Below are 26139 nucleotides of genomic sequence, written 5' to 3' on the forward strand. Positions count from 1 at the left end.
CGATGTTTATGGTTTTTTTAAAAAAAATTTGGTACTGAAATAAGTTTTTTTTTTTCATGATCCCTGTTTTCAGACCTTTTCCCCATGCCAGATACTTCACAAAGAAACCATTCTTTCAAATCTTCCCACAGCAGGTAATTTTTCTGGAAAGCTTGGATGCAAGCCATCATCACCACTAACAGAAGTAAAACTGGCTTTGCTGCTCATTGAGACAATGAAATAAAAACATAATTCTCGTTGTTTTTTCTATAGCGATTTGCTCACCAAATACGATATGTTTGATTTTGATCATCACTCCTTAAGGATGAGAGGTAACAGGAAACAAGGGAGGCAGTCACTCCCCTCCATAAATCTTAGGAAAAAAACCACTTTCGTATTCTTTCCAATCTTGTATATTTCCTCCATATGCTGTAACAGGCAAATCCATTCTACATTTTCACCTTGGAGAGGGGGCAGCAGAGAACTTTCTCAAATACAGAAGAAGCAGTCAGGAGCAGTGCTGCAGAGGCCAGATGCTCTAAACTGATCTTGACTCACTGTGGGATGGGGTCTGGCATGCTGACTCATTGGCCTTGTGAATCTTTTGTCTGTATTTGGTGTGAGAGTGATGGAGGATCTCCAGCACACGTCAGCAGTGTCAGAAACACATCCTGTGTGGTCAAATTCTACCACTTCTTTTCATGCCGCTGGACAGCAGAGCTATGATCATGTCTGGGAGGAGTTCCACCAGATACCTAGAATGGTAGAAATTATGGATAATGGTCAATTAACACATCTAGCAGGCGTTTGTCAGCTTTGATAGAGGGCTTCTCCAACAGATTCCTGTTTGGACACCAGCCTTCCCTTTTTTCAAAATTCAGTCTCCTGCTACTGCTGCTAAGCAGGAGCTGCCCAGCTGCAGTGTATGGTGCTGTGCCAAAGTGTCCTCCGTTCCTTGTGCTCACGAGCTCCAGTACAGCACAAGCAGCGTGAGACTGCACCTCTGTAAAAATAACATGGGGATGTGCCTGTAGCAGGGCTGGGGCGTGGATTTAGCTACAAGAAGTGTGACCTAGTACTTACTGAAGGGTAGTGGTCTCAAGGAATGGGTTAGCATGTGTGTATGGGGGAGAGGGGAGGAAGGACAAGGGCATGCCCTGCGTGCTGGAAGCCATCCAGCAGCTCAGCACCTGGGGACCTGAGAGCAAATGCCAGCTTTGTGCAGGGGCAGGTGTGATAGCGAGTTCCTCCTCTAAAGGAGGAAGTGGCATCTGTGGACATTGCCTCACAGAGGCTCTGAAAATGCAAGAGATCTCCACATTTTGGAGAGGAGGGGGAAAAGCCCAAATGGCCTCACTGTGATGGTAGTGAATGAAAAGTAGGACTTACTTCTCTAGCATCTGGGGAAGTTACAGTATCTGTGTGGCAAGCTCTATGACTAATCCTCTGAACGTGCAGCTATCCCTTTGATGCAGATGGACTTTGATTCCCTATTTCTTTATTGTCCTTCGGACTCAGAAGCCCTACAGCTGCTGCATTAGGCACAGAAGGGTTACACCCCAGAAGTTTTTGTATCTACAGCCCAATGTTTGATTTGGCTCACTCTACCCATGCCTGCACCAGTGGGCCCTGGTGGCAAGGTAAGAAAAAAGTGAAAAATCTCCTTGCTTTGCTGCTGTTTTTTAAAGAGGAAGGTCTCAGCTATTGGAGCTGGATGCAGCCTTAATGTTAATGAGAAGGTCTTGTGCCCATGCACTTGGCCAGGATCAAGCATGGCAGTAATATAGGAGCTGGTAAAAGGGAACAGAGAGAAACAGAGAGAGAGCATTTAGCCTCACCCGTTCCCTCTTTCCTGCTGATTAATCTGTCCCAAGCTTGGTACCGACTCTGTGTTAAAAAATATAGCCACTTTTTTTTTGACAGGAAAATTTCCCACATGTGAAAAAATACTGAAGGTCTTCCTACCTCAGGCTGACCCAGACCAGGAAATATTTGATTACTAAATGAAAACTTCAGGAAAAAAAGGCTAAACATTGGGTTGACTCATGCAAGCAACATGACATTTAATTAAAAAAAAAAAAAAAGAAAGAAACAAAACAGGTTTGCACTGTACATCTTTTGTCAAATGCACTAAATTCACAACTGGGTTGAAAGAGTACCTGTTTGAGGGCAATGCAAGGAATGTGACTCACTTCAATTTTAAAAGAGTGTAGTCATCAAGGTTATTGAAAAACTAGAATTAGATCCTCCACAAAGACAGAAAGAAAAAGGTGCTGTCCAGGTCTCTATGCTTTTAAAATAAAACTTTAGCTGCTATCCAAAAATATGCCATCACTTTTTTCTTCATGTCACTCACATTTTTTCAGACAGCATTGTTGGTTGTTTTGGAGTGGAAATTTTAAATGAAAATGCTTTATCCCATTCTTAGTCCATATACTTACTGTGATATTTAAAAGAGATGTACAATTAATGCTATTGATTCAGGAAAACATATTTTAATACTATTTGACCTCACGCTATTTTAAGTAATAGAGAAGGAAGGACCAAGAGTTTCCCAAATTTAAGCAATCAGATCTTTAGAGTCAATGAGAACACAATGAGTGAGGATGATCATATTAAGTAAGACAGAGAAATTGGTTCACAGATAATCTATCATTGCAAGGATTGTGTAAAGAATTCATTGCTTGACAGTTTGTCATCATGATTTGCTTGGCTTGAAGGAATTCTTGGAGAGAATACAGTCATGTCAACTTGCAAATTTACAGAACTGCCAACGTAGTCCTATCTGTGCTACTTCTATTAAAAGCTTTGTTAGAATGTCTCATGTTGAGCAGGATAAATTTGTCAAGCACCAATTTGTAAAGATACATTAAAACAATTTTCTGTAATCAGAAAAACCAAGGCCAAGATCAATGCTATAAAACCTTTAGCACACTGAACAGAATTCCAATTTATGCCATCCAAATAAATTTGATTAGAGAAGACATAAGAATTTTTCTTACCTACTTGACTGTCTGAGGCAATTAAATGGATAATGCCAAGTAAATCACTGTCCATAATGATCCACAGTTAATAATTACTGTGTAACTCCCAGTGATCTTCTCATTTACACTGATACTAATGCCAGTTTAATTCCACTGATACTGGTGGAGCAACTCCTGATATTTGCAAGAAGGCCTTGGAATTGATACCAAGGCAGGTGTAGCTGTTTCCCTGCTTGCTGTTCTTCTGCTATTCTTTTACTACAGTGTTGAATGTGCTAGAAAGAAATGAGAAAAAACCCAAACCAAGTATTTAGTTTAATTTTATAGAATGTTGGATAGAGCATTTAATATATGCTTATTTTGGGGGTATTGTGTATATGTCACAGTAAAACCTTCCTACAGCGTCTTCTGATGTTACTTCTTTGTTCCACACTATGATTTTACCCCATGCTCATCCTGTGACCTTCTGGAGCCCAGAAATCAGTTTTTCTTTTATGTCTAGAAGAAAGAGGATGAACTAGGAGGTCAGACATGTCACTAGCTGTAGCTGTGCTGAGGTTTTAGTGGAACAGATGTTCTGAATGTCTTTGGAAAATTTCCTTGTTCTGACCCTTGCTGCAATTTTGTCTTTGAAACAGGGACAGCTCCTTCATACAACCCAAGGACAAACCACTAGGGACTGGAAAGGAATCAAATATTGTAGAGTTTATATGCTGTGATAATTTCACTGCTGGCTGGATTATGAATTTCATCCAGTATGGAACTTCCTTCCCTTTTCTTTTTACTATGATAAAGCCACTGCATAAAACTACAAATGTATGTATATATTTAATAAAGCCCAAAAGAAAGAACAATTATACCAACATATTGACAGAAGCAATAGTGCCATCCTTTTCCATTATTCCATACTGCAGGTTTCCATGACTTTCAGTTCTGTAGGCAGCACCAGTCTTCTTTTAGACAACAGACATAGTGAAACTCTCTGCTTTGGAGAGGTTCAGAAATCTGCTTGAATAGTAAAAAAAAAAAAAATTACATTTCTCCTGTCTGGAAAAAGGGATAGTTACACAGGCAGCTTGCAGCTTCTTGGGCTAGAAGAGGGCACAGCCACTGCCCACAGGGAGCACGTGGTGAGGAGAAGAGCCTGCTTGTCCCTTCTTTTCTTATGTCCCCTGAGGAGTCTGTGAGCTAATGGTAAAAGAAATGGACATAAAATCTGCAGAGATCAGAGTTAATTTTTTTAAGAGGGGAGCTGTTATCCAACTGAAAATGCAACTGTCTGCTTGCTCCAGTGAATGTGTCTCAGGATCCTTAAGTATTTCAGGTCCATGGAGAGATGCCTGACCATCAGTGCTGCTGGCCACTCCTTCAAGGCCAGTTGCCTAAATCCCAGCACAGAAGATGCTGCCAAAGGAGGCACTGGGGTTTCTGGTGGCCTGAGTGCTCAGCCACGTGTTCAGTACACACCAGATGACTGCAAGGGGAGGTACCACCTGAGTCTTCCAAAACATGCTCTTCACCAGGAGTACCCTATCCAGTGCTCTGGATCTCTCCATGCCAACTGTGTTGTGATCTATTGCTGAATGATCTGAGGGATTCAAGGTAACCTATTCCTCAGAATCACGTCTTGCCCAACCAATTAAAACTTGTATTTACCAGTGGTCTGTAGCAAACCTGAGAAACTTCGGGCATGTAGAAGTACAATGTGAATAATGACTGCCAGATAAACATTCACTTAGACAGATGCTGCTAGCTATGCTTAAACTACCACCTTTGTAAGTGTGGGACTATCATACAGCATAGATGTTCCTGAAAAATCTGAGGCATCCTGCAATTTATGAAAAAGCTTAAGTAACTCCTAATGAATTCTAAAATGTATTATTGAATTTAGGTAGACCTTAGGACTTACTGGTTTTTAATCCTGGATGAGGGCATGTGGCCAAAGTGAGATAATTTGTACATTTACTTCACAGATTTGAAAAAATAACTACAAATGTAATTCCTAAGGCTTATAAAACTTTGACTTTCCAAATTTTTTTGTGAAATATCCTGAACAGAATCAGTATCTCATGCTGATATTAGTGGTTCGATGTGAGATATATAGTATTTTGTCTTTTGAGCTGTAGAATTTCTGCTACTTAACACTCATCCCGAAGTTCTCATGTAGAAAACCTGAAGAAGCATGATAGTATTCTACAAGGATTCTTTTCAGCATTTTGAACTCACATTTATTTCTTATTTACTGGAAACTTGTTTGTGTGTTTTTCTCCATAGAAACACATAGAAGTAAACACACATACAGAAGAACTGTGGCTATAACCAAAAAGGAAGTAGGCTTCCAGCCCCCATTTTTTGCTTTTGTCAAAACTTCAAACACTCTACCCACTCCCCAGAAAAAAAAAAACCAACAATGAAAAAAGCCCCAAAACCAAAAAAATCAAACCAACCAAACAAAAAAAAAACCCCATACCACCTTCATCCCAAAACATGAAAAATCCTAAACTTCTTTGAAAATAAAATGCAGGGGACAGACATGGAGTTGATTATATTTTTAAGGTATCTTTACTTTTACTTCTAATATGATCACATTTATCCTTTAAAAATATAATCACTAAAAATTCCAAAATGAAAGATACTTGGAACTAGAAAATTGTATTTTTCCACTAAGGAAATGTTGAACTGAGTGCTCCAGCATCTTCAAATTTTCAAGTCATAAAAAAATAATTGAAAATTTTTTGCTCTTGGGAGGTGTCAGCTTTCCAGGGAGCAGGCATTGGGACAAAATCTGAATTCTAGATTATATACCTTTGTTTTCATTCCTCTTTTTTCAGTGGCAGAAGAAATGATGCAAAGATCAGTTCTGACCTTCCATGTATGCAATTTCTGATCTGGAGATTACCTGTGAAATACTTCAGAGAGCCCTTGCAATGAGAGCAACATTATTGCACAGGGGCCTGTCTTTCCCCTGGACTAATACATGGATATGGAAATATACCCTTGAACTTCAACTAAAGCCTAAATAAATATTTACTAATCTGATTACAGTTTATTTGGCAGTGAATTTAGAAGCAAAGGCAACAGTATTTCCTTAACAACAACAGTCTCTAATGCCTTTCATTTGTTTTGGGTTTTTTTAATATACTGCACAGACTGCCTTTCAAGAACTGAAAAAACAGGAAAGCCAATTTACTGGCAAACTACTTGAGACCTACCTGACATGTAGCTAGCATGTGCCATAAACACAAAACATATGGCACTGTTTCTTAAATATGTTATCATTTAATCAATGCTCAGAATTGGAAGGGTACCTGTGTTATGAATCCTTCCACACTGTAAGCTGTGAGCCAGTGTGACAGCTCAGCACACAATCTATCTGAAACTGAGACTGAGTTGGCATTGCACCCTCCCTAGCAGACTGCTTGGGATGATCAGAGGTGTGAGTTACAATAACAGAAGGCCCTACGAACGAATTAATTACATTTCATTAAAACTATTTTCTGTTGCACTTTGAAATTCAGCTTGGAAGAAAGTAGATAAGATACATGTAGGTGCATAAGTGTTGCTTTATAACCCAAAAGAGATTTATTAAGCCCCAGTAAACCTGAGTAGAATGAGAGGAGAAAACCCAAAACCTGGAGGCAAAAAGCATCACACAAACATCCAGTTACTTGATTTGCTGCTAAAATACATAACTGGGTACTAATGTTTTTTATAGGCATAAGTAGTATTTAGAAGGCTTGGGTAGTCTCTTTAAAATATGACTCCCAAAACAAGCACAACAGGGAGAAAGTCTTCATTTCTTTTTTTTTTTTTTCAAGAGCTCTCTAGTTTTGTAGTCACACACCCCTTTTGCAAAGTGCAGTAGTCTTGATTGAGATGTTTAGGACTAAGAGTAAGAATAGCCAAAAAAATAAGTTGAGATCTTGAAAGTAGAAATATTTCAATAAATGTTCTCCATAAAGTTGTTTAAAAATGCAATCAAAAACCTCTTCTATCTGCTATGGTGAAATCAGCCCAGCATTTGCTCAGTTATTTACCTCAATCAAGTTGAATTTAGTTCTTCTATAAAGGGCTTTGATTTAACCTTTAGCAAATTCTGCACCCCATTATTAAGAGAAGTGAAACAGTCTGTTCAGAAGAATAAGGAAAGAACAGAGTGCAGAGAACTGTATCAAAAAAAGGAGAAGAATCTGACCAGGCTGATCCAACATGATGTTCAAATTAGCTGAACGTTTTTCAGGGGTGTCTCATAAACTTTATGGTAAATAAGGAATTCTGATTCCGCATAGATCTGTGAAGCTGGCAAGCTGTTCTTCCCAGCACATTTAAATTTTACTAAGATTTCAGTGACTTAAGCAAATAGTTTTTCCTTTTCTCCATCCTTTGTTTGAATAGAATTTGAGACACCTGGGTAGCACTGGAGATTCTGTCAAGGCAGATGTTAGGACAGCCAGTGAAAAAAGGAAGTCCCAGTACATCGTGCATCATTATTCGGAACTGAAGGGAGAACAAAGGTGCATTCATTACACACCAGGAAACAGCAAAACCAGCAGAAAACCAGGACCCTGCATTTGCTCGCTAGATTCTTACATGAACCATTAAAAAAATTTCCATGGCTATACCCCTATACCAAGTGTTTATTTATACTGGAATATTAGCTTCAGCAATTATACACCCAGAGATGTATGTATGTAATTCTCTTTGTGGCACTCCTTGTCAAGAAACAGAAGCTCTTGAAAATGAACACCACTTCTGCTGACTTCAGTACTGATTCTTGCCTGGGGTGTTACCAACCTAACCAATGACTCACTGCTAAGGTAGACGATTCTCTCTTAAACATGCTGATGGGTTTTTTTAGAAAAATAAGGTCCTTGTTAAACTATTCTACTGAACAAGTTCTGATGTCACAGCAATTTGGGACACCAGTCAAGGAGTGTTCCTTTTAATTAGTGCTAAAGTCCTTGTGTTGCATGAGCTTATCTCCAAATCTTGCAGGTGGAACTTCGCCAAGAAGGCTTTAAAAATATGTTGACCTTGAATATCAGAATTTAAGACATTTTTTGTGAAACTTGAGCTAAATTAGAAAAAAGAAGAAAAGTTCTACCCTAGTTCAAGAGCTAATCTTTTGTGGTTTAATTCCTTCTTGGTACTTTTTGTGAATTTATATGACTGAAGGAAAAACTAGGCACAATAAAAATTCATACAGTGTGTCTTACTCTGTGGTAGTATAAATGAAGCCACAGTGTAGGTCTTACCTGTAAAAAAGTAATATTTGATATTTTGATATGATATTTTATTTAGTTGTTCTCTGCTAGTGACAAAATACCGTGTTCCGAGGCCAGATCCACTCTTAGGTTGATTATACAGAACTGAAATCTTTGCAGAGCCAGCTGCTGTTTCCTGGGTGTCTCTTTCTCATGGCCCAGGTCCACAGTACTCAGTTCATAGAGTCTGCAGAGGTGGAAAACCATGGCAACCCTCACACTAGTGAGGATGAATAAATTCACACACAGGACCAGTGAGGGCTATACATAATATATGACGTGAATTTAGAGGACCCAAAGGAGATTGGGAACAGCTGCTGCTTGTGACCAGCCAGTATATTAAGAAAGAAAAACTTAAGATATCCACATGTCCAAAACACCTGTAATAGTTGGGTTTGCTCTTTTCAAGGTAGGCCGAGCCCATGACTTGAATTGTTGCTGTGCTTGTGCAAGACCAACTGCTGACTGCATTTCTGGGAACTTTTTTATCCTTCTAGGTAGTTAGGTGATGAATGTTCTACAAAGACCTAACTGAATATGTGGAATTGGTTGTCACATATTGTTAATGTCACAGTTTTGCACTTTTTCAGGGTCATAGACATCAAAGTCACCCTGGAGGGAATAATAACAGAGAAGAGACATTTACTGATGGAGTTAAGTAATATAATGAGCAAGTACATCTTCTAGGCACAGGGAGAAAAGAAAAATGTTAATTTTTTCTGAATGCCTTTTTATTAATGTATTGGATTGCTTTTTCCACAGAACTTATTTAACTTCCTACAATTTTAAACTTTTCTCAGTTGTAAATAAAAATCCACAAATTATTTGATGTTCCAGACTTCTTTTTTCTTAAACAGTAAAATCTGAGTTAAGGGAGACTATTACAGATTTCTAAAAAAGACCAGCTGTACTTCTAGAAGAGTGAGGAGGAAGAAACCCCATGGAAACCCACCCCATGGCTGATTTTTAACTCTGCAGCTCTAAACTTTTCAGATTCACTCTACTTGATTTATCATTTATTGTCAAAAATAGCTCTAATTTAGATAGCTACACAACCAGGAAAACGAAAGAATCGCTTCTTTAAGGATTTCTCATGGACTGATAGCACTGAAATAGCAAAACCAGCAGAAAACCAGGACCTTGCATTTGCTTGCTGGATTCTTACAAGAACCATTAAAAAAATTTCCATGGCTATTCCCTATACCAAGTGTTTATTTATACTGGAAGATTAACTTCAGTAATTACACACCCAGAGATGTACATCTGTAGCTCTCTTTGTGGCACTCCTAGTCAAGAAACAGAATCTTTTGAAAATGAACACCACTTCTGGTGTATCAATAGCATTGATAGTGGTTTTTTCTCCTTTCAGAGTAATTGTCAAATTATGAAGACTGACTTTTCTGATACTAAGCTATCTGAAAAGAAAGTCTTCCTCCTTGGTCCACTCTCTGTCCTGCTTTATCTCTTAGTAAAATTTATCTTTCAGTAGCGTGTGCTGCTTTTCATTGATCTGAGAGTGAAGGTGAAGGGATGAAGATGACTGTCGCTAGCTGGGCGCTGTGGCTTCGCAGTGCCAGAGCATGATGCCACCACCTTCCAAAAGCGTCTCCTAAGCGAAGCCGCTCGGCAGGACCAGCGCACACTCACACACACGTGCACACACACATGCATGCATGGATAGCTCCAGTAATATGAGTCGACGGCAAAGAGACAGGAAAGGTTTCTGTGCAGAGTTCCACAGCCGAAGGTTTATTGCAGTTGCGCCGTGAAGGAGTCCAGGGACAAAGAGAACAATGGAGAGTCCAGGTTTAAGTATGGGAGCGGGCGAGCATCAGAGACCAATGATCTGAGGGCACGGGGCCGGTACAAAGGCGGGACTGGGGAATGGGAGCCAATAGGAAAACTCTGGGGGAGTGGCGAGGGGCAAGAGCCAATGGGGGGAACCTGGAGTGGAGAACTTTCTAGGGCATGGGACATATTAGGTAACAAGGGGTGGGGAGGCCAACAGCCAACCGGGGAAGCAGAACTGGGGTACATTACCATAACAGAACAAAGCATCCTGAGAGAAGCTTCTTTTCTCACCCTAACCTGAGGTTCTGTGATACTAGGGACTGTCTTACCAGTGGACTTTCTTTGAGGCTTGTACTGCAGGCTAACTGGCCACAACAGATGATACCAACAGGATTTGGTGTTGTGAACAATTAAGCTTCTCTTCACTTTCCTCCCTTAGTTTTCTTGCGTTTTCTCTGGCTTTATGTTTCCTGATGTGGGTTTTTTGAACTTGAACCTCACAAAGAACATTTGTTAAAAGATGATGAAAGAGATATGTTTACACCAAATGGCTGGTGCGCTTGTTCTTCTCCTTGCAGAATACTCTGGGGTGCGCCAAAGCTTATGGAACTTGAAATCTTTTCCTGGTCTGGGGTTCCCTGCAAGCAAAAACCACAACCCCGTGCTAGAAATAAACAGAATTACCACAAGCCCTGGGACTGTAGGCATGTGGAAATCCCTGTGATACTAATGTCTGCTTGTTTTCTCCTTTTTTGGTTCGTCTTAGGCAATGTAACTTGTGAGCAATTCAGTGGCAGCAAGCCCATCCTTGGCTGGGCACACGCCTCTGTGGATCAATGTGCTATGCTGCTTGACCTCTGGACCTCTGAAACTGCTCTCCTGGAAAAAAAAGTCAGGTACGGAATTTTTTTTGTCTGAAAACAGTGATTTGCAATCAGTTCAGTTTGGGTTGCATAAGATTCCCTTTCAACAACATTTCCTGTTGCGTATACGTATGAATGCTAGAACCAGCAACTATACTTATTCTATAAATATCACTCTATATTTACTATATTTTTTTTCATTGTTATTTAACCTGAGAAAAAAGTGCCATGCTTTATTATGTAGTTAAAAAAAAACAACAAGCAAACCAACACTAAAATGTGTATTAAGCAATGTATAGCACTGTTATCCACAAGGGCTGCTGCATATCCTGAGGGCTCTCCCCTTCATCCCTCTCAATCCAGAAATGTGACTGTATTTTTCCATGCCCCATGGAAGCATATAGGGTTTCTGCCCAAAGATTTCAGTGTTGAAAGATGAAGATTAGACAAGTTGAGAGGAATGGACCCAGAGAAGCTTGGAAGTGTATTTCTGTCTAGGGGACTCAGCAGTCCCAAGGACAGTGCTGTGAGTGTCAGGAAGTGGAAAGGAGCAGATAAACCACTTCAGAAGCACGGAGAAATGGCACTAATTGAGGTCGTCTTCACACACTTGAAATGTTTTGTTCTCAGTCCTGGAACACAGGGCACTTCTCAAAATAGGAATAGTAGAAGGTGTTATGGAATCTCCTGTGTACCCTTGAAGAGGCTTTAAATAGAAAACCTTTTAAAACTAAAAGTATGTAGTTTAGGAAATCTCCTAAGGCCACTCTCCCATTTTCGGGGGAGTGGGGGCAGGGGGAGGGTACAGAGCTATGTAAATTCTGTCTAATTGCCTAGTTCACTAAGCTTCTGCCCTCATCCCAACAGACTTCACCTTCCATTGCTATATAACCCTGGTACCTCTGTGCACCTACCTTTCATTTTTATCACGGGTCTTCTGTACAAGGGAATTTGCTTTATTTTATAAAGAAAAAGCTCCAGCTAGAGAATAAGGAAGCCTCTACAGCAAAAATACAGTAATTCTCTTCCAAAAGCATCACAGAGTATATTCTGGAATTGCTCCCACAACCCAGCTATCTAAGCAGGATTAAATGTACAGATGTGTTATTGCTGGAGGTCTCACTTTTAGCTAAAATTTTAGCTAGCTTTCTTTCCATCTGGGACAGAGTTCATGCAGATGAATGAGGAAACAAAAGCACTTTGTACGGCAGATTAGCTTAACGTAAAGCTTGCTATTAGTCTATTGCTCAAGCACTCTCTTAGCTTCCTCAGAACAGTTCAGGTCAGGAAGGTCAAAATCAGAGAACTTGAGTGTTGAAATCTGTATTCTCATCAACCAAGTTACCTCCTAAGACTTTCTGCATCTTCCTCTTCCAGAATCTTTTGGTTCAGTATGGAAAGTAACACAGATGCTTTTCTACTTAAGTGTTAATGCAAGAGAGTCAGATCTAGGTCATTGCATAGTGACATTACTGGTATGTCCAGAAGGAAGAGCACTAGATGTTCATATTTTCAATCTCCTAACTACCATTTGACCAAAAAGAACTACAATGCTATCTCAAGAGTTCACACGTGCTGTTGTTCTTGGAACATTCCTTTTTCTGACCTAAGCTGTGGGCATTGGTAATTAAAATTTTTATTTAAAAAGAACTTAAGAGCTAGTCTTGATAAAGGACCCTTAAGAGGGCTTGAGTCTTTGCGCAACTTTAATTACACCTTCAATTAATTTAGAGTTTCTCCAAAAAATATTAAGTAACAGTGACAGTCATTGCCAAATGTGTTAACAAAAGTCTTGGAAGAGTCAACAGGTTTCAGGTTGAGGGAAATGGAGCTTTTCAAATATATGAGAAGGGATTAGTTGTCAAAAGAAGCAGATGTTTTTAAAGCAGTAAGTACACTGCCTATTACTTTTTAAAAGAAATAATGTGTATCATAAAGATCTTCATGTTTCAGTAGAAAAAAACCCAAATGTTAACTTTGCAAAATTTGGATGAAATTTCTCCTGTGAGTAGTTTATTCTGCGTTCTGTTCTTGAGCCTTCTGATGAAGCATTCAGTAATATCCTGTACCACAAATGTGATGCTGCAGCAGGTTACTGGTGGTTTGGTACAGGCAGCAACCTTTATGCTCAGAAATCTCTCCCCAAAAAAGAATGAGTATTTGGGCAAACAAACATTTCTAAACATGCCTTGGAGTATCTCTTCAGCTTTTTTGTTTACTTTGAAGCTTATCAGAATGCTTTGGATCCAAAGGAAAGATTCACTTTGGCCCAGGCGATTACTGACATCATGCATAAACATCCAGGGTTTGATTTTGAGCTTCAATGTATGTTAGCACCTACAAAGATGAATGTATGTGTTTGCAACTTCACCCCACTGCTGAGGGACATAGTAAACCAACAAGTAGGTTGAATTTACAGTATAGCCATTTTTGGCAAGTAGGTGAAATCCATCATGGGAAACTTTGATTAAAGCCTGCACGGGTTTACAGTGTTAAGGTGGGTCTGTACTAATTTAAAAATGAAGTCCACGGATGTTTTGTAAATAGAAGACCTGAAGATCAAGAGCAGAAAGCTATCATTTGTTGTTGCCTGCCCCTGAGGTGCAGCCAGGCCGAAGGCTGTGCAGGCATGCCCTGACTTGCTTGAACCACGTGCTCTGAATCCCCTTCATTCTAAGCGCGGGTAAAACTGAAAGTAACTGGGATTCCACCGAAACAGAGTCTGATTGGCTGGTTACCCTGGGTCCGCCCCTAGTTCTCCCCTTCCCCTTCCCCTGAATAAAAGACGAGCGGAGCAAGCCTCCCCCCACTCTTGCTCTGGCTACCCCTCTGCTAACAGCTTGTGTGTGTCTCTGTCTCGGACTGAGCGTGATCTACTAGCAGAATTAAAGCATAGAGCGAGGGCTATATTTCTACCTCTTTGTTCCTGCTTTTGCAGCTACCACTTGCTGCTTTTGGAGCTACTAAAGTGCTAGATCGCCTGTGCAGTCTCTCTAGGCAACTCGAGGCTTTCTGAGGCACTGAACTGAGAGCCTAGCTGGCTAAGTGTGCTGTGAGTATTTCCACAATCATTTCCTCAACATAAGAAATGAAACATTGGAAAGATTGCAGAGCTTCATACGTCATGTTAAAGCCCCATCTGCTACTGTTTGAGACACCTAGAAATAGTATTTGAGAGGCATGGAAGGTAAATAAAATGATAATCTAATTTTTTTCTGTAATGAAGTACATAAGGAACTAGTCATGTTTAGAGTAAGAGAGAAGAGACTTTAAAGAGAATACAAACAAAACTTGTGCTTCGTAGTGCACTTTGAAAAATTTCAGATAGCTGGGAATTCCTGTGCTAATAATTAAAGTACAGCATTTCAAATCCTCACACTTTTCTTCAGGTCTAAAAATCTGCCTCAGCTTTCCTCTACATCTTGTCACAAGGTGTTTCCTTTCTCTGAGCTTTGATTTCAGAGGCTGCAGGTTGGGAAGCTTAATTAGCTAACTTTTGTAATGTGGCTTTTAGTCCACAGACAGAAGTTGGGGGTTTGGTACAAGAGGCTCAATGTTGTGCTGCTGTTGCCACCAGTGCTTCCACATTGCTAGCAACAAAAATGGAATATTGCCAGCATCACTGGATCTCAAATTTTGTTCTGAAACAATATGAAAGGCTCAAAATAATTTTAGCATAAATGATTCATGTAGAGTGGGTACATAGATAATTGACAAGAAAACTTTTATATATATATATAAATAGAATCTTTTTAAACTTCTGTTTAAATAAAGAATAGTTGATTTTTGCCTTGATTTCTAGCTATATGTGAATTTTGTTGGCTAACGTCACTGCGTTTATTGGTAAGTTTTAGGTAGAGGCCCAAAGGGAATATATCTACAAGACTGTTTTTAGAACCTTACCCCATGTCTGACAGAGCCAATGCCATGCAGCTCCAAGATGGACCCACTACTGGTCAGTGCTGAGTCCCTCAGTGACAGTGGTAGTGCCTCTGGGATAACAGATTTAGGAAGGGAGAAAAAAAACCTGTGCAACAGCAATTGCAGCTAGAGAGAGGAGTGAGAAAAAACAGCCCTGCAGACACCAAGGTCAGTGGAGAAAGAGATGGAGAAGGTGCTCCAGGTGCCAGAGCAGAGACTCCCCTGCAGCCCCTGGTGCAGACCATGGTGAGGCAGCTGTGCCCCTGTGGCCCATGGAGGTCCATGGTGGTGCACAGATCCACCTGCAGCCCCTGGAGGACCCCACACCAGAGTAAGTGAATGCCTGAAAGAGGCTGGGAGCCTGTGGCCTATGGAGAGAGAAGCCCACACTGGAGCAGATTTTCTGGCAGGACTTGTGACCCTGTGGGGGACCCGTGCTGGAGCTGTTTGAGAAGAACTGCAGCCTGTGGAAAGGACTTGGGTTGGAGAAGTTTGTGGAGGACTGTCTCCTGTGGGAGGGACTCCATGTAGGGGAAGAGCATGAGGACTTCTGCCACTGAAGGAGTGGCAAAGATAACATGTCATGAATTCATTGCAACTCCCAGTCCCTGTCCCCTTGCCCCACCGGTAGGGGGAGGTAGAGAAAATCAGGAGTGGAGTAGAGCCTAGGAAGAAGGAAGGGCTGGGAGGAAGCTGTTTTAAGATCTGGTTTTCTTTTTCATTATCCTACTCTGATTTTGAATGTCAATAGATTAATTTTCCCCAAGTCAGGTTTGTTTTGCCTATGACAGTAACTGGTGAGATCTCTCCTGGTCCCTATCTCTCCCTATGATAAGTTTGTTATATCCTCTCTCTCCTACCCTGCTAAGGAGTGGAGTGATAGAGCAGCTTCATGGGCACCTGGCATCCAGTCACCACATCGACTGTAAAAAATTTAGTATCCAACACCTGAAAGTAAGACTGTTGGAAAGAATTGCAGTCTTATGGTGAATCAAGCAATAGATAAAAAGTCTCACGCTATTTAGATACCCAGAAAAAAAAAAAAAGGAGGAAAAGTGATTCCTCCCCCACCAGCTTTACACTGCCCTTTCATTACAATGGATTTGGTACTTGCATCTTGCAATGCACTGGGGCATTAGTTTTCCTATGGGTACAGAATATTAAACAGTAATGATGGAAGTAATTACTGAGGTTAGCCTGGCCTCAGGATTGCTGCATCAGTATCCTGACCTGGTGGTACAACTTTCCCTGCCCTTTGGCCACAGTCTATTACTCTTTTGAGTACAGCTGCCCAGCTGGATATGTGTGCACTGTGACTTCACATACAGAATCCACACATTACCTGCAGGTACAAAACTGCCCCTCGTTCCCAATCCCTCGGCTGTGCAACATTGTGGGTTATGCAGAGCAGCCACAGAGCAGCTGATATACACCCAGAAGCCAAGAGCTCCTTGCCTCAGGTCCCTTCTGGATTCCTGCCTCTGTCTTGAGCCCCTTGCTCATATTCCTCTTCCCACAGACCTTGTGATTTTTTGTTGGTTATCTGAGGGTTTATTTTTAAGTGCAGGCAGTTTTAATGGGCAGGCATAACCATAGTAGATGTGACAATGTGGTTAATAAACCATGTCAGCTAATGAAAGAGAATTTTAAACATTTTCTGTTTTCATGAGCAAATGAGACTACTTAGATGTGTTCCAATATAATTACATTTATTACGACTACAGTTCTATTTTCATATTGGATGTTTGATATCTGATGTGCAATAAAGCATTGCTGTTTATTCTTGCAAATGAAGCTATTGTAAGGTTTTTTATGTAGACAATTAATAAAAGCCTTATTTGAGACCTATTTGTTCTTTCTTTGTTTTTGTTGGTTTTAAGTTCTACTTTGAGGAACATTTATTTAGCTAGAGTTTCACCCTTCTCTTGGTTTGGTGTGCTCCATCCCCAAAGCTCTTGAGTGTGTCTACCAGGAACTCCACAGCATATACAGACCAAAAACAGACACTAAAGGTGGTAATCTAGAAAAATAAGTAATGCAGCTAATAGTTGGTAAGTGGCTAACTATGAAAACCCCAGAAACTTTCTAGAATTCTTTGATTCAAAAGGACATAAGTTCCATTTTGCTTATGTTAGTAGTAACTCTTTCAAGTAGAATGTCCCAGTGTGATCTTGCTAGTTCAATTACACTTCCTGGTTAAATTCTAGCTATGTGATTCTTAATTTATTTACTTATTGCTTAAGATTGGTGAAGATACATTCTATCCACCTTTAAAACAAGATTTTTTTTTTTCCTGCAAATGACCACAGAAACGTAGAACTCTTGACCTCATGATGGCAGCAAGTAGAAACAACCAGCTTAATTAGAAGGAAAATATACATGGTTAATACTGATGTGAGGTCATGATAAGTCTCCAGATTTTGTTTGTGTGTGTGTACAGCCTACAAAGAAAAGAAAGACTTGACATTAAAGCAAATATTGTTATAGCTGAAGTAAATTATTACTATAATGTCTACTATTTCCTGGTGTAGGACTCCAAATTTGGTTGGGTATAATTTTGATAAATGCTAATTATTGTGAATGAAATTACTGATGTTGGATGTCTCAGCAGGTTGAGGTTTTTTTAATTAGTCAGCTTAGTTGTTGCTTGCTACTTCTCCTGTCCTCACTGGAAACAGAAAATACGCTGTTCTCCTTGTAGCAGCTCTGTGAAGAAGCACGTAAAGATGACTTGTCCTGTCCCACCCATCCAGAGCCAGAGAATTACAAGTGCACAAAGTACAGGATAAGAAGGACAGAATAAAGTTACACAGCTTCTGACACTGAACTTTGGGGTGCTGTCTTTCCAAACTCTGTTTTTTCAGTGTAGCTGTGAATATGTGGGGAATGGCTGGTGTTGAAATCTAAGCATTTATTACTAATAACTGCATGGCTGTGTTCACATGTTCTTATGATCTGTGATTCATTGGTCATAAGCAGCAAAGTGTGAAGCCACTCGGCTATAGCAGTGGCCACACCTGCCGTCTGCTATGAGCAGGGTGGCCCAGTTGTACAGGCTGGGACAGACATAGAGAAGGAGCATCTCCATGCACAGAGCCAGGAGGAATGGCCCCAGCTAGTAATAAGAGAACCAGGTTACAGGGGTATATATACTTTCGAGAGGTATATACAGCTGAAAGTCTGCTGAATAGTGAGTCAAAAGATAAATATCTTGCATTAGATATAAAAAATAGATAAAATAACATTTTTTTATGGATAAAATAAGCTTTGAGTAAAGCCAGGTTTATAGGTTCAGTGTCTTTTGCCTTCAAAGCAAAAGACAAAATGCCAGCATATTTTTAGGGGCCAGGATAGGTCAGGGTGGGCACAATTCTGGCCTTGCATAGGTAGTTAATCAGGAACAAATCCAGTCATGATTTACGATTAATTTTTGAATGGTCCCCTAAAGTATTTAAAGGCCTTTGTTATCTGTATGTGAGTGATTTCTCTCTTTCCTTTTCATTTTATCCCTTTGTTAGAAGTTATTTGCTGAGGTGCTGATAGAAGACCCTGTGTTGGTGCAAGAGATTGCTTTGTCATTATTAGAGATGGAAGCAGATGAAGAGAAAAGGCAGGCAGAGGTAAACAGCTCTTTATCCTGGATTCCTTCTCTGTTCTCCTGGACCTTGTCACACTCTGCCATCAGCTGATGGAATTGGCAACAGAGAAGACATGGTTAGCTAGGTTAGTGCTGTTTTAGCTGTGGGGATTTCAGAGAGGTGTGGTCTGCAGGGAAAAAAGTGAGTTCTTTTAAATAGACTACCTACTATAGTTGGAAAAAAAATACAGAGAGAAGTGTGCCTGCATTTCTGTTGTAGGAGCTGTTTGCCTGCATGTCGAGATGGGGAAATGGGTTTAGTTTCAAAAGTTAAGGCCATGCTGCTTATCAAAGCTTGACAGGAAAAACCTTTTCCCAGTGAAAATATCAAAATTTTGTCCAAAGGAGCAGGCAGAATTCACTGATCAAATGAACACAGTTAAATATCTTAACAGCTTTCTTATGAAAAGCAGTGCAATATAAGAACAGGCACACAAGAAGTACAAGTTTTGTTCACCACCAGAGGTAGGAAAATATCAAAATTGCTCCAGCTCTGCTGATCTTTACAATGATAATGAAATAAGAGAGGCAAGAGAAGTCAGTGTCATTTATGGAGTTATCAGCTGGAGGAGATGACAATTTGTACAGGAAGACAAAGAAGATAAGGACTGAGGTAATGGGGAGACTACAAAGGGTAGTCTTGGAAGCAGGTTATTGGTGAAATTCTTCTTGTTCAGCTCCATATGACTTGACAGTTTTATTAATGATCTCAGTAGAAAACATAAGGAGGTGTTATTAAATCCAGGACATTGCAGTGCTGGCAGATAAAACTGATATGGAAAATGAATTGAATACCTTGCAGGAAGAACTTAGAGTTCTAAGGATTAGAGCAGTAGAGAGGAGATAAGCATCAATAACACAAATCTTAAGGTTATGCATAATAATAGAAAATTCTCCTGTGGGCTTTGAGCTTATTACTTGGAGGCAACAGAGGAGGAGAAAGAACTGGGTGTAGAGCTGGCCATGGGATGATTGTAAACTGCCAACAAATCACAACCGTGATGGGCAGGAAAGCCATTATTTCTTACTGTGAGTCAGACAATGAGTATTTAGATAGAGGGGAAATTGATGCCTGTATGTGGTTCTGGTAAGGCCTTACCTGGATGATTAAGTATAATTTGGAGATTTGTGTTCAGGTAAGACAAATTCAGCCTGGAATGGGGGCAAAGATGATAAACTGGCATGCTGGGGCAAAATAGAGGACACATTTTACAAAAGCAAAGGAAATAGATTGGCTTGTTTATCCTAGCAAAAATGAAGGCTGAGAGAAGATAACATTATTCTCCACAAATACACCAGAAAGATAAGCACTGAGAATGGAGGGAAGCTATTAAACTAAAGGCCAAATTTGGCAGCAGAACAAATGGATCTAATCACTGTGAATAAATTTAGTCTTGAAATTAATAGGGGATTTCTAAGAATCCGACAACAAAGTTCTAGAAGGGAAAGAGAAAAGGGTAGAAAACTAACGGTTTTAAAGTGGGGCTTGATTCATTTATGGAAAGGATTTGCGGGATGTGATTGCTTGCAATAGCAAAGTTGGGTGTGTAGGATAGACGACATTTCAGTCATGGTTTGTCTTTGTCTTAACCCTTTTTCTAACTTTCCTCTTGAAAATTCAGAGTCTGTATTAAAAAGCCAGCAGCATTTATTTTCAGCAGCTGAAACCTAGACATCTTTAAGATATGTGAGCCATGACCACTCAACTTAGTTTGGTGGAAAATCTAATTTCCTGTCACAACTCTTTTTCATTGAAACAAGAACTTCTTGAACTATAATCTGACATGTGGAACTTTCTTGACCAAACTAACAAACAGGTTAATCTACATTAACCCGAAAGATTCCATAAAGCAAGGAGGTCTCTTTTCTTGGCAATTTGTGTTTCTTGTTTGGATACTCAGCTTTCTAACAAAATAGAAATTCTAGTTAAGCTACTGCTGGTTGAACTTTTCCTTCAATTATATACATGCATACATACAAACACAAATATTTTCTGGTAATTAATAAGGGGTAAGGTTACACTGAATTTTTCATTTACTGTTTTTTCATGAAACCTGTAGGAACTTAGTATCTTGAAAGTTCTGTCTCTGTGTCAGATTTCATTAACATTCATCAACTGCTTTAAAAGTCGTGTAGAGCAGACAGATGAGTAGTCTGGATCATTGCCTGGCTGCATTTCTTTTGGGAACGGGACTAAGAGGACATATTCATCTGAGGTGGCATACTTAGAAATCCCTGGAAAATAGCAGTAAATTGTCATTTTCTGCTATGAGAACTGAGTGGAAAGTTATGACAGAAAGTAAGACCTCAGACACATATGTAAGGCCAGTAAGCATAACATTATCTTCATTTTAGAGAAGATGGTTAAGTCAGTCTAAATATCAATATAAACCTATATAGTTTATTTAATGCAGTACTCTGAGGTGATGTTTTTACATCTTCTTTTGATGTGATGAAGTTCACAGTTCATTAGAGTATGAACTGGTAGAGGCTCAGATTCAGATTGAAACATCAGAAAAGATCTCTTTTTCTGTTATGCAGTGCTAATGTAGTGAGTGCACCTGCATTTGTGGATTCCTCTACCTCATAAAATAGCTTTTGTCAGATGCGTCGGAATTACTCCCATTACTTGACTGTCTCTCTATTCCTGGAGTGGAAGGTCATTTACATTTAAAAATACACATTTATGTTGTGTGTACTGTTCCTTACAGCCCCCTTGCTTCTTTATGTTCCTCAGTGTTTCCCCAGTTCTCAGTTTCTCAGTATTCCTCTTCTACCATTCGATGACAAGGGACATCCTTTGGTAGAAAACTAGAGGTAGACAGTGCAGCTTTAGTTTGAATTTTGCTTCTTTTTGGTTTTGTTTGACACAGTCACCTTTTTAATATCTTTTATTGTTCTCTATATTTCCCCTTTACATGATAACAAGCTGATGTGTGTGCTGATGGCTGTTCTGTACAGGCTCTTTACATGTCTATACTGGTTAACTGAGACTGCCATTTATAATAATAACACAGCGCTCTTTATTTTAAGACTCTAGAGTTGATTTTGGCTGTGCCCCATATGATTCTTTATTGATGCACGTGGTGTCTTTCATGTATTATTTTGTCTCCTCACCTTTTCTTTCCTTTACTTTGCAGGCAGGGAATGACACCCGATTTTAAAAGATTAAGAGCTATGTCTTCTAGGTTCTCTTTGCGTTTTTATCACATTCTCACATTCTCTGTGACCTGATTGCTTGACTGATAAAACACCCAATTTGATGTTAGGAGAAAGAAAGGGAGTATCTTACTCCTTTGCACTCTGTACCGAAAAGTCAAAGCCTTTCTTTCTGACATCTTCTTACACTATATGAGATGGAGCATCACAGACCAGATCAGTATTTCTGTGGTCTTGCATCTGAAGGAGTGCAGTGATGGATCTGTAGGGAAGGAATGCTAAAAGCAGAACAGTGCCCAGCTTCTGATGCTTGGTGCTTTAGAAGTTTCCTGAGTTAGTGGTTGCATCTAGACCATGTGTTTACTGTCGGCTGATGGACTGCACTCATAATTCATTAGATGGGGGAAGTTGTGTTAGGGTTGCTTCATACTGGGGCCATCTAGAGTAAATGTTTCTTAAGTTATGAAATCACTGTTTTAATAGTAATAATGTGTATGTGCTCTACTTGTCTGTTTAAACTTCCTCTCTGGCAGTCAGTCCTCTGCCCAATTTCTAGTCTGAAATAGGGTTATTCATCTCTCTGCAAAAGGCTGTCCTTTCTAAATAGGAACAGTTAGCCTATTTCCCTTTGTTTTTCCTTATGACATTACAGGCTTGCAACTGACTGCCCTTTGTGAGTGCTGTCCGTGTCAATTGAATGGGCAATCCTGAGCAACCATCAGGTATCTCAGAAAACACTCGTTTGCTTTGTATCCATCACACCATTTCAGATGCCAAGAAATGTTTTAAGTTGAATGCAGGTGTCTCACTGAAATGAACATGATGGATGTAGGTTTCTAGATGTGGATTGTTTACAACAGAAGGAAAGTTAAGTTTTTGAATGTATCCATGTGGTTTTGGTTTTAGGTTATATAAGGCTTTTGCAGTGGAAGCAGGTTTTAGGAAGTTCCATTTGTACCTGAGACCTGTGCTCTTCGAATCTACATCTCAGATGGAAAATATTCCATCCCACCAATATTCGTTACATCTCTCTTGGAAAATGACAGCTCTCTGAAAGATAGACTGATAATTTTTTAGGTTTCATGGGATGTAATCTCTTTAGATCAGATAGGATCAAGCCTTTAGTCTGCTTAGGCTCACACATAAGCCACTAAAACTTCAGTGTATAAAATACATAAAATTATTCAGGCAGAAATGTAAAATGCTGCATGAGTTGTTTCTTATTTGCATAGTTGGGGATTGAATAATACTAATTTGAAGCTGTTGAGGAGTGAAAGTGAAGAAAACACTGCATCTGTGTAGAACACTGGCAATTTTGCAATGAAAGTGTGTTTTCATTCAAAGTGAGGAGTTCCTAAGGGACCTGACCTGAAAGCGATGGCCCCAAACCCCATAGGTAGCGAAACAGGACCTCAGAAACTGTTGTGACAGTTTTCTAATTCTGAGCACAAAGCAAGCTTATTCTCCTAGAGTTAAGCTGCACTTCATGAAGTGACCTCTTTGGTCTTTGTTTTTCAACTCAGTGACTACTGGACCCAATCTCCCCACAAGGAAAAGGCTATTTATTATCTTCCCTTTTCCTCTGGGGAAAGTGACTGGAACAAGTAGATTTTACAGTTGCTTTGATTTACTCTTTAAAGAGTCGATCAGTATGTGTGTATACGCACACAAAATACACCAGTTTGTGTGTGTGTGTGTGTATTTTATATCAGGGTTTAGGAGGAAGGAAAGAAACCACTTGTGAATCCTCTTCCTGATTTCAGGGAGAGCATTCTGTCAGTTGCTCCCTGTGGCTAAGCCTGGGCAGCAGGACTCCCTTCTGACTACCTGCAGACCTATGCTGTTGTTTGAATCCAATCCCCTTGCATATAGTCCAGCCTGCTGTGAAAACTGGGCTGTTCCTAACAAGTTTAGCACTTGCAAGCGACTTGGGGAGAAACTTTAGCTGCTAATTGCATTAGAGCAGTAGTGTAGATCAGAGCCCAGAAGACAGTACAGCAGCACAAACCCCCACATTAGTAACCAATACTTGAAACAAGGCATGATTAAACTAAACAAGCAGATTTTTCACTGGCATAGACCAAGCTCATCTTGGAGGAGTTAATGAATCATTGTAAAGTCAACCACAAAACATAATGAGAACATATTCTTTTTCTTACAAAACTCCTTTGAAAACTAAAGCATCATCCTAATATCACTAAATTAAGGATTAGAGTCACCAATTCCACTATTGCTCTAAATTTAAAAGGGGAAAGAAGTAAAAAGTATTTCTGAATTTATCATAATCTTCCTTTTATCTTCAGTTTGGCTTCTTTCTGTCATGCTCCATGTTGATAGATAATTTTGCTTTTATTTCAGATATATTCCATGTAGCTTACCATTAAGCATTCAAGAAATTGACAATCATATTGGAAAGTTTAGTATGTGTACAAGAGATCGTATAGTGCAGGTGAATGGTTTAATCTGCAGAATAAGCAAAAAGATGTGTATTAAATTATGGAAGAAAATTAGTTTAGTCTTCAATGGTTTTTTGCATACTTAATCCTTTCCTCTTTGTACAGGTGTATAAAAACAGTATCACAGACTGCCAGGCCATGGACATTTCTTCTTTAAAGCTCTCCACAAGGTCTCTTTTTTGCCATCAACTCAGTCATGACCTGTACTTTGCAGCATGGTGGCATGTATTTAAAAATTTACCAAGGAAAACCAAATATGTTTTATTTGGTATCTATTCTCTTCCCAGCCTGTTTGCACATGGCTGCACTCTCTAGCACTCTGCTCTACTGAGTGGAATTGAGCATACAACTCACTAAACATAAATGAATGAAATATTTCCTCGGTCCCTACATTGAGTCATGTTTCAATGATAACAATGCATACAAATATAATGCCCTGCCTTACTCCTCCTTTCTTTAATTAAGCTGCTGAAGTACTACAAAACAGAGAGCAGTTTATGTAAAGTGAACAGCAGAGGAAATGCCTAACACGTTTTTTTCCCTTTCCTTAGCTCTTGTATCTATCAGGAATAAGGAAGATGGAACTTATCCTGGCCTGTCAGGTCATTCAGAAAAATGCTCTTTTGGCAGACATTCAGCAAGCCTCCTTTTGTTATTGGATCCAGCCTCCCCATACCCTGGACAGAAAGGTTAGAAGCATCTTCCTCACACTGCTCTAGCAGTAATGGAGTTAGTCAGCCCCAAGAGGGTATCTGTTAGTTCTGCTTATAATCAATTGGGTGGCAGTCCTGAACAATACTTGGAACAGCATCACGGATGACTGCAGGAACTGCAGTGGGTGTGTATTAGCATACAACATAAAAATAAATGGTGTCACATCAGTGATTTATTCAAAGTCTAAGACTTGGGTAAGCGATGAAGCATAGCCAAAAATACACAAGAGAGGACTGATGGAGGTTGGAGATTAATTGAATTCAAAAGGCACAGGTGAAGTCTTAAAGCCTGTGGTATGCAGAAAGGCTAGCAATCACAATCTGACCTTGAAATATGCATTTTTCTGGGGTGGTGAAACCATGAATTCCCACTACCAAAAACAGTATGGTCAACACTATTTGCAATGGGAAACATCCATACCATCCCGATGCCATAATGTTGGTTCAAAAGCTACCTTCCAGGGTTACCAAAATTATTCTTCCTCGCCTAATATTTGGCTTTCCCTTTTTTTTTAACATCCTGTATTTAATATACGGTGTTCAGGAGTTGACCTTGCTTTATACATGCTAAGTTTTTGTAGGGCTCTGTGCAGCATTTCTTATGCAGCTGTCGTCTCTCTTCCGGAGAAAGCTGCCTTACAGTGGTGAGATAAGTGATCTCGTGTGCAATATTGAATTTGTAAACAAAGAGAGATTCTTTGGGGCTTGTTGTGCCTTCTCTGTGTTTATATTGACATCTCTTTCCATGTTCCTTAGTACACTTCTTCCATCTCCCCTCAGCCTCCTCTTGCATCCCTGATGCACCCCGTGCTCAATCCCTCACTACCAGGGAGTATCCTCAGCTCATTCCTGAGTATGGGAAGTGCCTGTGATTTGCTGTCTAGCCAGGCAAGAAATACTGTGTTTTGCAGCAGGTTTGTAGCTGTGCATGTGCTGACTGCCTGGCTGTGATGCTGGGAACCCAGCTGGCTGCTGCCTCCTGGGAGCTGAGCAAGCCAAACAAAACAGCCAGGGATCAAACCCTCCTTTCCTTTTCCCTGAGCAGAGAGTTCTCCTCACTAGCTGAATGCTGATTTTGCAAAACTGGAAGGAACTTTTTACCCTTGAGACCTCTGTTCTTATGTCAAATGTATTTAAAATTAGTCAGAGGGTTCAGAAGTTGTTGGAGATGAACCAGCTGAGGGAATGAGAGTAAAACATTTCCTGTGTGACACACCACTAGTTTTTTTCTGAGTTCAGATATGAAAAATAGATGTTATCATGACAGTCAGTTGTCTCATTCTGGGTCACTCATAGCTGTAGCATAAGGAGGGGAGGGAAAGATATCACATGCAGCTGCAGCTGTGACTTGCAAACTTCTGAGCATGAACTG

At 39.9% G+C, this 26139-nt stretch overlaps 1 long non-coding RNA gene across 4 annotated transcripts in view; it reads left to right on the top strand.

The window, feature by feature from the left end:
* Window positions 1-10271: 10271 nt before the first annotated feature.
* Window positions 10272-26139, top strand: part of LOC116440565 — a 32492-nt gene continuing 16624 nt past the window's right edge. For 2 of the 4 annotated variants that reach the window (XR_004238685.1, XR_004238688.1), the window contains exon 1: window positions 10327-10914. This is a non-coding gene — a long non-coding RNA (uncharacterized LOC116440565). The other 2 variants (XR_004238686.1, XR_004238687.1) reach the window with 2 other exon arrangements.

The sequence above is a fragment of the Corvus moneduloides genome, chromosome 3, assembly GCF_009650955.1.
Source record: "Corvus moneduloides isolate bCorMon1 chromosome 3, bCorMon1.pri, whole genome shotgun sequence".
NCBI lineage: Eukaryota > Metazoa > Chordata > Aves > Passeriformes > Corvidae > Corvus > Corvus moneduloides.